General features: G+C 41.5%; 1 long non-coding RNA gene across 1 annotated transcript; it reads left to right on the plus strand.

Moving 5' to 3' along the window:
- The first annotated feature begins 401 nt into the window (after positions 1-401).
- Positions 402-9,717, plus strand: LOC307211529. Its single transcript, XR_013836509.1, has 3 exons — positions 402-443; positions 8,070-8,266; positions 9,435-9,717. It is a non-coding gene; the product is annotated as an uncharacterized lncRNA (long non-coding RNA).
- The last annotated feature ends 5,411 nt before the right edge of the window (positions 9,718-15,128 follow it).

The raw sequence follows: 15,128 nt of genomic DNA on the forward strand, positions 1-15,128 counted from the left end.
GGTGGTTGTCAGGTTAGACAGGAATTTATCTTGTGTGGCAATGGCAAACCAAAGCATGCAAAGGAATGATACTCCAAAAGCTGAAATTTAGTATGGTCTCCCAGATTGGAGTATCAAAAAAGTAGGGCACCTATCTGGATCAAAGTCCCAATGTCTTTCAATGCAGGCTTTTAAAATTCTAACTGAAAGAACCACAGACTTCCCCAAGCAGAAGTGTTCTTCCATCCAGGACCTTGAACCTCCATTTTCTGCTCCAACCCTCCTAACCCAAAAGGTAGGATTACTAGGAAAGTCCTCACAAGGCAGCCTGATGGGAAATGGCATTCCTGACTCACAGCCCTATTAAATTCTATAAACAACAGTAAAATTAAAGACACACAAATTAATGTTAAGGATGCCGTTCCCTCAATATGGATTTGAGAGACCCCAAATATAATAACTAAGTAAGTAGGGCTAACCCTTTAAAATAAACAGGCAGCCTGGGCCTTGCCTGATGTCTACTCCTGCAGCCTAGCCAAAATGCCTTCCAAAGCCCTGGAAGATTTCTTCCATTCATTTCTGCATTTCCTGCCCCTACCCTAAGCCAGTACACAATAACGTGAACAGGGCACTGAGTGGACCCCAGATTATGGCTGCCCAGTGGCACTTGGGAGCCCCAGAAGCCACATCCGAGGCTATGTCCAAGGCCCCGTGAGGGCGACTTCCTGTGCTGCGCAAGGACTTGGAAGTCACGTCTGAGGCCCCATGGTGCAAATGCCAAGCACCCACAACAAAAATTTTGTGAGTGCCTGAGCACCTAGAGCTCCCAGTGAAATTGAAAATCTGGAATATCTAACAGACTTTCCAAGTATCCCTATTTTCCTGGGTCAGTCCTAGATTTACAGATTTGTTCTCGGAATGTCCCACTTTTCCCTTTTTTCATCGCAGAAGTGTTGGAGAGTATGGAGTTATACAACACCCCAAGTCAAGGAGATGAGTAACTATACAACCTTTGGAAGACATGTGAAGGCAGCCTTCATCAGAGAAATGTTGGGGCATTCAAGTATAATAAAGCCATATGGGTTGTGTAGGCATAGATTTTCCTTAAAAGAAATCCTAATCACACATTCTAGAGAAGAACATGAAAAGCATATAAACTGGGCTCAAGCAGAATTAAAAGCTTACTTGGGGGGAGGTGGAGAAATTTCCTCACATTTTATCTGTTTAACACATGCCCTATATTCCTCAATCCGTGTTTGTTGTTCACTTTTGTGGGAACAAATACACATTTTCTCCAGATCTAAGCATCTGAAAATGGTGGTGAATCTATTGCTTGCAGTACTCATTAAAACCACTTGTTTTTGTCAAAACAAACCAGCTTGGAGAGAGTTTGGTAGCCTAGCTGGCAGTTCATCATGGCTTCTTGCACTTTCTTAGGTATGAGGGTTTACAGTTATATAAAACTTAATGAATCAGTATACTTTAGATTTCCTTCCTCATACATATGGGTTCAATTAACGTCCCTGTTTGCTTATTTAAGTGTTTTCATTAAATTGCTTTACTGTATTTTCCCCTGCAACTGAAAGGGAACATGGCGGAGCTTATGCCTTCTGTCATCATCTTTTTAAGCTGAGCTTGTCCTTTGTTCCAGTGCTTTTCCATATAAAAGCTCCTGCCCTTTATTAGGGGGCTGCAGTGTGTGCCTTGCATGCTCAGATCTGCACTGCAGATGCATAGATAAAAGCTCTGTGCATGGGTGCTCAGGGGTGCTCATAGTTTGCACGTAAGCATTACCTAGTAGTTTATAAACCTTTTACAAGAACAAGTTTTGCTTCCCTTCCCTTCCCTCCCACAGCTCTGCCCCCAGCCTCACAACTGCTTCTGATGTGCCAATCTCTCCCTTACTATGTCTTGTTTAAGTGACATTCAAGGGTAGAGTTGTAGCTTAGTAGTAAACCATCTCCCACATATGCAGAAGTTACTTACTTGGTACTCCACTTACCTGGGATTAATCCCCAGTGCTTCTGAACTGACTTCCAAATAGGCATGGTTAGGCTTATACTGTTAATTAACTTTACCAAACCCCACACCCTTTAGATCTAGTCCCCTAATGTAAGGGTGTGTGTTTCTCCCTAGCTGTTGATAGATTTGGGACAGGGAATCTGAGGTTCAGTAGTTACGTCTTCTTCCATCAGTCTGGTCCTTTGGGATCTGCACTTCCGATCTTGTGGCTGCCATGGATGAAGAAGGAGGAGGCAGAGGAGGAGGATGAGGAGAAGTTGGGGCTGGGCTTAGCAACTATCTTTAGAATCCCATCTGCCTATGTAGAGAGGACTTGAAATTTTCTTCCAAATGCTCATTTAACCACCATATTTTCTGAGAAAAGCTTACAAACTTGGCTTCAGGGTCCTCTAAAAGTTGTTAAAAATCATAAGGTAAATTTGAAGGGAGGGAATGAGTTTATTAGTTTTGAAAATTCTGTGTACTGCTGTAACTACTCTCATGATATTTGAAAGCCTGAGATATGATGTTTAAACATGTGGTGTTAACAATACCGTTTACCTCCCCGCCACAGCAGTACCTATTTATCTATTTGCACTGGTGTGCTTTTGAACTGCTAGGTTGGCAGGAGCTGGGACAGAGCAACAGCAGCTCACCCTGTCACACAGATTCGAACCAACGACCTTCCTATCAGCAAGCCCAAGAGGCTCAGTGGTTCCATTCAGGAGTCATTCACCTTTTACCTTAACCTTAACAATACCCCTGGGCTCACAGAACCTGCTCCAATACCATCTCTCATTTTGGATACAAGGTTTTATTCTATGTTGTTGTTTGTGATGAATAGTGGGTGGCGCTGTGGGTTAAACCACAGAGCCTAGGACTTGCCGATCAGAAGGTTGGCAGTTCGAATCCCCGTGATGGGGTGAGCTCCTGTTGCTCGGTCCCTGCTCCTGCCAACCTAGCAGTTCGAAAGCACCTCAATGTGCAAGTAGATAAATAGGTATCGCTCTGGCGGGAAGGTAAACGGCGTTTCCGTTTGCTGCTCTGGTTTTCCAGAAGCGGCTTAGTCATGCTGGCCACATGACCCGGAAGCTGTATGCTGGCTCCCTCGGCCAATAAAGCAAGATGAGTGCCGCAACCCCAGAGTGGCTGGGGATCTATGTGCAACTCTGCACACTCTGCAACTATCTCCATTATCCAAATACTCACTGCTTTTTAATCTTCCTCCGTAAAACTAAATTATGTTAATTTAGGAAGAACTACTGTAGCTGTTTTGGCAGTTGCTAAAAATATGTGCCATGAATTGGGAACTCTGCGGTCAAACTATCCCAGCCCTTGGAGCAGCCACAGCAGTCACACCAGCTGAAGGCCTAAGTATCCTAGAATCATAGAGTTGGAAGGGACCCTGAGGGTCATCTAGTCCAACCCCTGCAATGCAGGAATATGCAGCTGTCCCTTATGGGAATCGAACCCGCAACCCTGGTGTTATCAGTACCACACTCCAACCAACTGGGATGCTCTTTGAATGCCTTGGGAAAGTGCTAGAAACATACCAAGTATTAGTAATAACTTGTATCTAAATTACAAAACCTTTAAACAAGCCTTAAATGCCTTATCTGCTATCTCTTTATGAAGTCTCTACCCTTGATTCTTTGTCTCAGCTGTTGCAGCAACACAATGCTTGTCAAATAAGCAGCCCAGCCATCTACAATTTAAAATACATGCTTGTATGGACTAAGTTCATCGCCCCTTCCATAATCAAGGGATATTCTTTTTCTTATCTTACCTATCCTTCAGATAAAAGCCAGTTATCCCATCCTTACTTTCATCTAACAGCACTGGTCTTTGTTCATAGATAGATCTTAATGATTTGTTTGAGACAATGGCCATGCTTAGCATAATAAAATTGTCCCCTTGAACCCTGGGCTGATAGAGCTAAGCACATGTCTTCTCTGTAGCTATTCTTCCAGTTCTGTGATACTATTATTCTGTTGCTATTTCAGTATAATAGCAATCATACGTTACTTTAGTGCTATTCTGGAAAAAGAGGTGCTGGAACTCACCATTAACACCTCCCTCATTCTCTTCGAATGGCAATGACACCCATCTGAGAGGTGCCGGAACTGAGTTCCTGTGAGTTCCAGCTGAAGAAAAGCCCAGGTTACATGTAACATTTTCCCTTGGTGAGATTTGATCTGATGGTAGCGTCTTTCCCTGTTGGGGTGGAGGACCGATGACTGCGGTCAGCCCCTAGAAATTAATGGGATCCCAAGGATTCCTGAGTGCTCCGGAGATTTTCTGGTTGCATGTCTGATGCTCCCATCAAGGCTCTGGCCTCACTATGGAATGAAGAGATGGAAAACACTGTTGATAGGATGGCCCCTAAGTAGGGAACAAAGAATCTGTTAATTTCAGTTCTGTCAGTTTCTAATTTTCCAATCTTAAATTGAGTTCTCCGGTTTTCTGCAGCAGTTTGGCTATTCCAGGAATTAGAAAAGTCTTTGTATATAACCTACTCCCCACCCCCACCCTCCGCAAATCATAACACTACAAAACCCAAGAATTCTAGTTCCAGAGTGAGCAATGGTCTGTTAGATAGCAAATATTGGTCATGGGGAAAATCCATTGAGGGGTTGTTGTTTTTCATCGTAAGTGAATACGGTTCCAAATTTCACTCCAAACACCCAACATTTTCTCCTCCAAATTGATAGAAATATATATTTTAAAACCCCAGACTTTCCCATCTAAGGTGGGGAGCAAGATTGCCAGAATCTTTGAGCTTGTCTGAAGTGATATGATATAGTAAACATGTATTCATTCACCAGTGATGCACACTGAACTAGTAAAATGCATGCACAGCTGATGGGTCTATGTGCCTGTTTCTAGTCAAATAATTGGCAAGAGCCCTGATCAGCTGTTCTGGGGTAGGGGACTAAATCCAGCCTTCTGTTTCCCACTCCCTAACAGCTGATCAACAGTGTCACTTATTTTATGGGCAAGGCTGTGTCCTGGCAGCTGAATCAGGGCAGGGATTATACACACAGCACCCCTTTGTGCACATAGTTTTTCATCCAGCGACAGGTATTTGCATGGAAGTGTCCTAGCTGGGATGTACGAGAGTGATGTAGGCTTATCCTATGTAAGAAGTATGGTCAAAGTAAACTAATTCATGTTTAAATATGTGTTAACTCCTGTCTACCTAAGAGTGTTATTTGACATGTTTAAAATGTATAGTTAAACCACATTAATTCCTTATGGAGCCATTCAGCAGTCAAATCTACTATCGTGCTGTTATTAAACAAACAAAATGTCTCGCACAAAATGCCTGGAAAGACTTGAAAACAAGCAGTTAGAGGGAGATCCCTCCCTATTAAATCAGATATGAGCTTAACCATAACAGGAGTTTTAGTTATTTGCCTAAATTTAAATTGGGGTTTACATCAGACCCAGAAAAAGACGTCCGCTGAACTTGATCAAAACCATTATACAAACTTCTTTTTTTAAAAAAACTCTAACAAGGAAAACTACTGACGAGACTGCGTTATCCGATTAATCATCCATTTGAATTTGATGGTATTCATAAGACTTACAAAAAAATGTTCTTCCTAACTTTGTTCACTTTCAGCAGTGACAACTTCTCCGCGGTAATGATTGTAAAGTAAAATAAAGGTTGAGACTGCCACCTTCTGCCTCATCAAAGCCTGATTCACACAGTTGAAATTCAGCAATGCTGTTATGTCTTCATGTGCTCCATACTAGACATACGGTGCACTGTGGGATACAGTTCTTCCCTCTCAAAGGGGTAGAAGGGTTGCGGATGTTGTGGGGAGAGGAGCTTGCTGGCTTATAATGTTTATAAAGCTCCCAAATTTCAAACATGTGAGCAACTTCAGTCTGCCACAGAGTGTGTCCACACATGCAGGCAGCCTCTCTCTTATCTTCAGAGGCAGTGCTTCTTTTAAGGGAAACCTGAATAAAGTAAACAAATGAGCACAGGATTGATTCTTCTGCCCTTAACCTAAAATGGCCAGTTGGTACACTCTAGCAGTTCTTTAGTACTCTAAGCTCAGCCACAGAAATATGAGCGATGGTCACAGTGAATCTCTGGAACTGCTCACAACTCTGAACTTTTTTCCCAAATGCGCCCATCCTGCCTAGCTACACAGGTCTCTTTTTAGGAGCACAGGAAACTGCCTTATATCAAGTCGTATTGTTGATTTATCTAGCTCAGTGTTGTCTACGCTGACTGACAGTAACCTGCCTTTCCCATCTCTTATCTGGAAATACCAGGGATTGAATGAACCTTGTACCTCTTGAATGCAACACATGTCCTCTATCAATGACTTACTGTCCTTCTCCCTTCCTAGGGCTCAGCTCATGAATTACCTGACTGACTAGCTTAAAAACATTATTTGATCTCTCTTCACTCACTTTCACTCTTCTTCAGACAGAGAGCGCTTGTTTCCTTCATTTTGCCCTGTTAGCAGCCAGCTGTCGGTGTTAAATGTCAAGCCTGACTCATATACGGCTCTGTCCAGGTTGATGCTCAAGCCACGGCATTTTGTAACAAGCAGATTGTTGAATATGGAGGTGGTAAAGTACGAGTGTATTATTTCTGAGGCTAAAGTAGAATTGGTGGGCATTGCTTGCTCCACTCATTGCCTTTACATTCAATTCATACTGGCTTCTTTTTATTTTTAAGTCACCACATAATGCCTCTGTGTTCAGATGATGTTTGAGGTGAGATTGCGGGTCAGACATTCTGAGGTAAACCATGGGTGTCAAACAGCTCTTTAGATCTTACTGCAATCCCTTATTAATGAAGTATTGAGTGAGGGAACACATTTGATTAATTTTCCCTTTTCCTAGAGTCTACACAAAATATGAGGACACGGTAGTTAATATAGCTAATGCAGCATAGTGGCTAAAAGCCTGAACTATGGACCTGGAAGTCCCCACCAGAGCTGCAAATTGTAAGCAGTGAAAGCTTACAACACGATGGGGTGAGGGGTGAAGGATGGTGGTGGGAAAATGAAGTACTTGTGGGATTGAGTGTGGGTATGTCTGAATATTCTTAAGGATTGTATGAAATGTATGTTTGTATATTTGTAACATATATGTATTAATGCTGAATTATTTTAATAATAAAAATTATTTTTAAAAAAGTAAGCAGTGAAAGCTTTGGGGATGAAAAGGTTTTGGGGGGATGTTGCAAAATGCAATATGCCTTTTGGGTTTGTTTGTTTTTTGTGTGTGGCTCACTGCTGCCTCCATGTTTCCACCTTAAAAATAGGACCAACCTTTAACTCAAATCCAAAGGGAGGAAATTTCCTCTGAGCTAATAGAGCTGTGCTCAGCCAGCCTAAGAGTGTGAATTTCACTTAGTTTTTTTCCAACTTGAAACAAGGCATGCATTTTAAAAATTAAGCCTACTATACAATGAAACACATACCTCTTTGGAAAGTGTCTGTTCCTGATGCCTCCAATTGTAGAATCCAAGCTTTTTCGGCGGGGGGGGGGGGGGGGGGTGTCAGAATACGCATTTTTTGGTTTTTCAGAAATGATCTCAAAAACACACTATAAATAGACCTTGAACGCTTGTCTCATTGAAAAATGAAAATCGTTTGCTTTGAATAGGTTTCAGAATGGCTCAGATACAATATCTTGTGGAGCAAAGATGTGGATCAGTTTGGAAATGTAGACACCGGCTTGGCCTAATCCCTCCCAGCTGCTTTGCTTTGTTTTTGCCCCCAGAAAGAGCCCCTAAAAGTCTTCTCTGTAATCCTGCAAGCTGAAATTCAATCTACACACACACACACACACACACACACCAAGCTTTGAGCCTCAGGCTTTGGATGTGGGGAACAGGGAAGGAAGAGGTTCACCTCTCCACCGCTCCCAAGGTGGTAAAACTCCTTTCAATTTAAGGGGAGAGCCCCCAGAATCCAATTCACATAAGTGCACTAAGAGCAGAGCTTTCAAAGTCCACTAATCTAAACAGACAATCGATAGCTTCGAGATTTTTCACTAAGTAGTCATCTTTCTGTTGCTGTTGACAACAAGGACCTTGTTTCTGGTTTCTGTTTCAGCTTATAGCAGTGAAGTTTAGCTCGGGCATCAACCTGACTGGCAAGCCAAGTTTCACACACGGTTCTGATTGTGAACCCTAAACAGCCATGTATGTCGTAGGCTCTGCTACCTTTAGATGTATCCCAAGAAGAATTTATGATCCTTTCCTAAGTGTTTCCCATAGGATTTCTCTCCAGCTCCATCCTTCCAAACGCGGGTAAGCGATAGGAATTCTACAGGCTGTTCTTTGCCCTTTTACATTTGGTGTTATAGCAACTGAATCAGCAGCTATTCATTGTGTGATGAATTACCTGAGCTGCTTGGCCTCTTGATACTTCATTGGTCCAAAAGCTTTTAGGGTTTATTTTCAGTTTTATGACACTTTTCAAATGCAGGGTTTGGGTGTTTTTTCTAATCCCCTCACCCCTGCATATGTAGGCAAAAAAATAATAAAAAATTAGCAAACAGAATTCTTTGGCCTGGAAAAGAGGAAAAACTAAAAACTGAAAAACAGAAGCAGGAAATGGAGGGTCATAGCTCATGCACACGTCTCATTTATACTGAGCAAGAATGGTTCTATGATGTTTACATGAGCTTAAAGGTAAAGGTAAAGGGGCCCCTGACCATCAGGTCCAGTCGTGACTGACTCTGGGGTTGCGGCACTCATCTCGCTTTACTGGCCAAGGGAGCCGGCGTACAGCTTCCGGGTCATGTGGCCAGCATGACTAAGCTGCTTCTGGCGAACCAGAGCAGCGCACGGAAACGCCGTTTACCTTCCCGCCGGAGCGGTACCTATTTTTCTACTTGCACTTTGACGTGCTTTCAAACTGCTAGGTTGACAGGAGCTGGGACCAAGCAATGGGAGCTCACCCCGTCGCGGGGATCCGAACCGCCGACCTTCTGATTGGCATGTCCTAGGCTCTGTGGTTTAACCCACAGCTTAGTGGATGCTAGATAATGGCAACAAAAAGGTGGGGTATTATTTTTCTGGTCTTGTAGCAAGGGATGGGAGGAGGAATTTGATTCAGTTCACATTTAAAGGGGAGCTTCATAATTTGCATTTTCCAAAACAACCTGAGGATCTAAACACAACCTGCCATGGACTGGCTGGATGAAGGGGGGTGGTAGGCACCAGCCAGGGAATCACTTAGGGAACTCCCAGTGGGAGGAGGCTCAGAGCCAGGAGACTGGTGGTGGGATGATGATGATGATGAGTGGTCAGAGGGAGAAGAAGAGCAGACTGGGAGGAGGAGGTAGAGGGCAGTCCGAGGCAGAAGCAGGGCTGGGGAGGAGTGGGATCAGGAGGCAAAGAGGCTGGCTGTGGAAGAAGCCAAGGGGTCTCCCCCTCCAGCTGTAACCAGCTACCCTCTTCCCTGCTCTCCTAGAACATGCAGAGAAATGAAATGGGCAGAGAAGAACGGAGTTGTGCGCAGACTCTTTGTTCTGAGGGCACCATCATATGAGCGAAACTCTGCTCATGGAACTTGGCTCCAGCCCACTGACTTAGAAAGAGTTTGAGCCGTAATTATTTTTTAATACGCTAATACTAATGGCAAAAACGAAGCTCTCTGCGCAGAGTGAAGGTCAAGTTCTGCGTGAAGAATGTTGGTTACGGCACCACCTGAAATGCCAAACTGTGAGTAATGAGGGTAATTGATGGGTGCAGTGTTCTCACAACAGGCAGACTCTGGAAAACTGGAGGGCTTTCCTTGTTGTTACAATAACATCACCATTAAAGAGCCAGGGTTTTGCACACACTGTACTTGCAAGTGACGGGAAGCACTAAGGCACCAGCTCCGTTCCAAGACAACATGTGTGATATCTGTTTGGCAAGTGCTACAACATGTGTTCTCTCTTCTGTTTGACTTTTCAAAGCACTAATGGCCTTACGAGTCAGAGGCCTGCCATTGATTTAAATGGATTCTGGACCAATGCCATAAATTCGTGACTCAACATAGACGTTTGCACCTCAGACCTTGCCGTGGTCCTTTGCAATGACAGTTATTGATGCACAAGGTTAGGGCTATTCATGCAATAACAAATATCTCTTTGGTAAGTTCCAACAACACTATCTCTGTTTAACATTGAAATAGTGTTGAATGGCTGCATGTTATCAGTAAAAATAAAGGGATTTTTTCTATCCTTAAGCCCTCTGTACTACTATATCCCAGTGCTTCTTTTATTGCTGCTGGTTGGAGGAGAGATGAAGGGCTGGAATTAATATTGCAATTAACCATTATGATGAAAGGACATACAGTGGTACCTTGGGTTAAGTACTTAATTCATTCCGGAGGTCCATTCTTAACCTGAAACTGTTCTTAACCTGAAGCACCACTTTAGCTAATGGGGCCTCCTGCTGCTGCCGCGCCACCAGAGCATGATTTCTGTTCTTATCCTGAAACAAAGTTCTTAACCTGAAGCACTATTTCTGGGTTAGCAGAGTGTGTAACCTGAAGCGTATGTAACCTGAAGCGTATGTAATCTGAGGTACCACTGTATTAAGAGTTCACCCATTGGGAACTTGGTTATGGATTAATCCCACATACAGATCTTGAGACCATTCTTATGACAGACAAATGAAAGATAAGGACCAACTGGCTGGAGGATGTGGCCCCATGGCCAGTGTTGAATATCCTGTACAGCAGAGGCACCAACTTGCAAGAGCGAAGGGAGGGGCAATGTCATGTGTGTGACGTCCCGACATCCCGCACAGGACATCAGGACATTGGGAGGAGCTGGGGGCAGAGCTGAACATGCTGCCTATATGGCTCAGTGGCCGGTGGTTCCTCCTCTTCTTGGTGCTGCCACTGGCAGAAGGCTGTTTCGGAAAAGAGCAACAACAATAAAAAATGTTTCAAAATCAATGGTTAAAATCAGTGCAGTTTTGAAAGGCTCGGCCCATCATCTTGATTCCAAATGATGTCCAATTGTATCCAAACAAAGATGGCAATCTGCTCCCTGGTCTCATGAATCAAAATTTGGTTACTATATTTTAGGAGGTGTCCAAATGCAACGCAGACAAGCAGCTTTCCAAAATACATAGTAGATCCTACTCTATCTCGATAAACAGTATTCTTTAAAATATATTTTCACTCCCGCTTATTTCTCTGATCAGTGTGTGCAAGCTTTAATGCTTCCATTTCCAAACTTTCACTTTGAACATTACATAATTCAGAAAATTGAGATTTTGCATAAACTGAAAGAAACTGTTCGATTCACAGCTAGTCCAGCCATTAAATAGAGTGGCATTGTCTTTGGCAACTGTTTTGGGGTGTCATGAAAGGGCAGCAAATACTTGTTTCATTTATTATTGTTGTGTTTTTACTCTCAGGAAGAAATACTTGTTCTATTTTCTACATCAGGTACCAAAACTATTGATTGGCACAATGCATGGTGACTGCTGAGGGTGCAGAAGGGGGGGGGTGCATTTGCTTTTTGTCACAGCTCTTTGGGTATTTTCAAACTTCCCTGTTTCTTTAGACGATGCAGAACATGAAGGACTCTGAGAAGAACGACACTGAACAGGTATAAAGTGAGAAGGGGACCTAAAGCGGGAAAGCAATGAATGTTCTTGATTCTTTCCCTCCTTGTCTTTCTCCTTGAAACTGCCTATCCCAGCTGTTGGCTTCTGATCAAAGATAGTTGCTAATGGTAAACAACTGTAGTCAAGGACCTATGGTAATGCACTGCAAATCATCAAGAGATCTTCCGGTTGACCTCAATATACCTTCTGCCCACGCTTGACATAGAAGGCATATTAATTGAAAGAGGTACTGCTTAGCTCTCTGCTTTCTACTGTCTCTATGCAACACATTTAACCTTGCAGCGTGTTCAAAACATCTTAATTGACCTTCTCAAGGTTATACTCTTTGTAGTCAATTAACATTTGCAGAAAGATTCATTGTGGGATTTCTCCTAAGAGATTTCTAGCAAGCATCTATATTATTCAGCAACTGGATTTATGTAGGATATGCTACACTACCATGTAACGGGAATGCAGAATAAAATTATACAGTTTTATAGGGCTGAATTTCATGTCTCAGGACTCTTCCTACAAGGGGCCTTCATCAATTTGGAAATTTGACAGAATGCAATAAAAGATCAAGAACGGTATGGAAGACATGAATTAGGAACTCTTATTTTTCCTTTTTTGTAAAGCAAGAACTAGAGAGGGCAGGATGACATTAATATGTATTGGGTTTAATATAATTAGGTACCTTTCCGTGCTGTGAACACTTCGGGAACCCACTGTCAAAAGATGTTGTCAAGGCTGTATCGTTCAATTCAACACAGATTTAAACAAATTCTTCGTGATTAAATCCTTCATTGGCAGAGAGCCAAGATGACTGGGGGATGCAATTTCATAGTCAAGTATTTGGAAATGTCTGCTTTGTAAAAGAGATGAATAAATGTAAAGGGATGGATTATTCCATCATTGGACTGAACTATCAGGCACTGACGGTTGCCATAGATAGGACATTGAGCTAGATGACCCAGATGTACGTAATTTCTTAGGAGCAGTGCTTTTTTTCTGGGGGAATGCAGGGGTACACATACCCCTAAACGTTTTGTGGATCTTTGTACTGTTGTCCATTTGCTGTATTTATTTTTCCCGATTTGAACTGTAAAATGGTGGTTTTCTTGAGTCAAAATAGGGAGAAGTGCCATCTTGTTCTTGCCTCAGGGAGCAAAAGGTCTTAGGCTGGCCTTGTGTCCATCCTAGAACCCAGAGACATCTGGAGGGCTACAGGTTTCACACCCATGCTTTAAAGTGTCACCCTCTTCCTCTTTTTTGAATCCTTAAAATGCTGCTGGTGGTTATCCTAAAATGTAAAAAAGTGGCAGTTGCTCCCCTGCTTTTTAAAAATTATTGTTGGTTTTCAGAATCGAAAAAAAGCAACTGCTTTGCATAGCTGAATTAGAGTGACTCTGTTCCAGTGCCACATACTCCTAAACAGTTCTTCTTTTTTCTAAATAAAATGTTTAGAGGTACTCTCATTCCAACTGGCCCTGCAATGGAGTCTTGCTTCAACAATTGGGACAAGAGAGCATCCTCCACAGCACCTGAGGCAGCTGGGTACTTTGTGGGGATGACAGCAGACTGTGCAGCATCCAGAAAAGGAGAATGGAACTGTGGAGGGAGACCAGGATCATACCAGCATCCCTGCCCTTGAGCTGCGCTGAGTATGGACAGAGCTGGTGAATGTATGTAAGCTCTCTGCACACAGAATAAGTTAATTCCTGGAATCTGGGACAGGAGCAGCAAGGCATCCTGCTCCATCTCTACACATTCTTTATATACAGTTTCTGACCATGTGGAAAGAACTCTGTGTAACCCCCGTGAAATATACTTGGAGTCGAGAGTGGCTTTCATTCTCTTTATTCAGCTCATAGTGCTGAGGAGGAATGGAAGTTCCCCCACAATATCTGCTTTATATACATTATTTACACAATGGGCTGCACGTGATTGGCTAATTCTGGGATTCTCCTGTAGGGCAATCAGGTTGTGGATTCACTTCCACCTGGAGCTGGATTGGGTGGCTCCTGCAGACCAATCATACTGCTGCATTGTTCTAGGACCAGTCAGACTGCTGCATTCTGAATCTTATTGTTCTAGGACCAGTCAAACTGCTGCATTTTGGATCCTATTTTTCTAGGACCAATCAGACTGCTGCATTTTGGATCCTATTCAACTCAGTACATAACACCCCCCCTTTAGCCATTTTTGCAAGACTGGAAAGCAAAGAGAGGTATGCAGCTGAAGCTGTTTTATTTTACAGCTGTCTTAACTGAAAGTAGTTTTCAAATCTCTATCATCTATCATCTATCTATCTATCTATCTATCTATCTATCTGTCTGTCTGTCTATCTATCATCTATCTATCATCTATCTATCTATCTATCTATCTATCATCTATCTATCTATCTATCTATCTATCTATCTATCATCTATCATCTATCTATCTACCTATTATCTATATCTATCTATCTATCATCTATCTATCTCTATCTATCTATCTATCTATCTATCTATCTATCTATATCTATCTATATCTATCTATCTATCTATCTATCTATCTATCTATTTATCTATCTATCATCTATCTATCATCTATCTATCTATCTATCTATCTATCTATCTATCTGTCTGTCTATCTATCATCTATCTATCTATCTATCATCTATCTATCTATATCTATCTATCTATCTATCTATCTATCTATCTATCATCTATCTATCTATCATCTCTATCTATCATCTATCTATCTATCATCTATCTATCTATCTATCATCTATCTATCTATCTATCTATCTATCTATCTATCTATCATCTATCTATCTATCATCTATCTATCTATCTATCTATCTATCTATCTATCATCTCTATCTATCATCTATCTATCTATCATCTATCTATCTATCTATCTATCTATCTATCTATCTATCATCTATCATCTATATCTATCTATCATCTATCTATCTATCTGTCTGTCTGTCTATCTATCATCTATCTATCATCTATCTATCTATCTATCTATCTATCTATCTATCTATCATCTATCTATCTATCTATCTATCTATCTATCATCTATCATCTATCTATCTACCTATTATCTATATCTATCTATCTATCATCTATCTATCTCTATCTATCTATCTATCTATCTATCTATCTATCTATCTATATCTATCTATATCTATCTATCTATCTATCTATCTATCTATCTATATCTATCTATCTATCTATTTATCTATCTATCATCTATCTATCATCTATCTATCTATCTATCTATCTATCTATCTGTCTGTCTGTCTGTCTATCTATCATCTATCTATCTATCTATCATCTATCTATCTATCTATATCTATCTATCTATCTATCTATCTATCTATCTATCTATCTATCTATATCTATCTATATCTATCTATCTATCTATCTATCTATCTATCTATTTATCTATCTATCATCTATCTATCATCTATCTATCTATCTATCTATCTATCTATCTGTCTGTCTGTCTGTCTATCTATCATCTATCTATCTATCTATCATCTATCTATATCTATCTATCTATCTAT

Source organism: Podarcis cretensis (assembly GCF_951804945.1).
Source record: "Podarcis cretensis genome assembly, chromosome: 2".
NCBI lineage: Eukaryota > Metazoa > Chordata > Lepidosauria > Squamata > Lacertidae > Podarcis > Podarcis cretensis.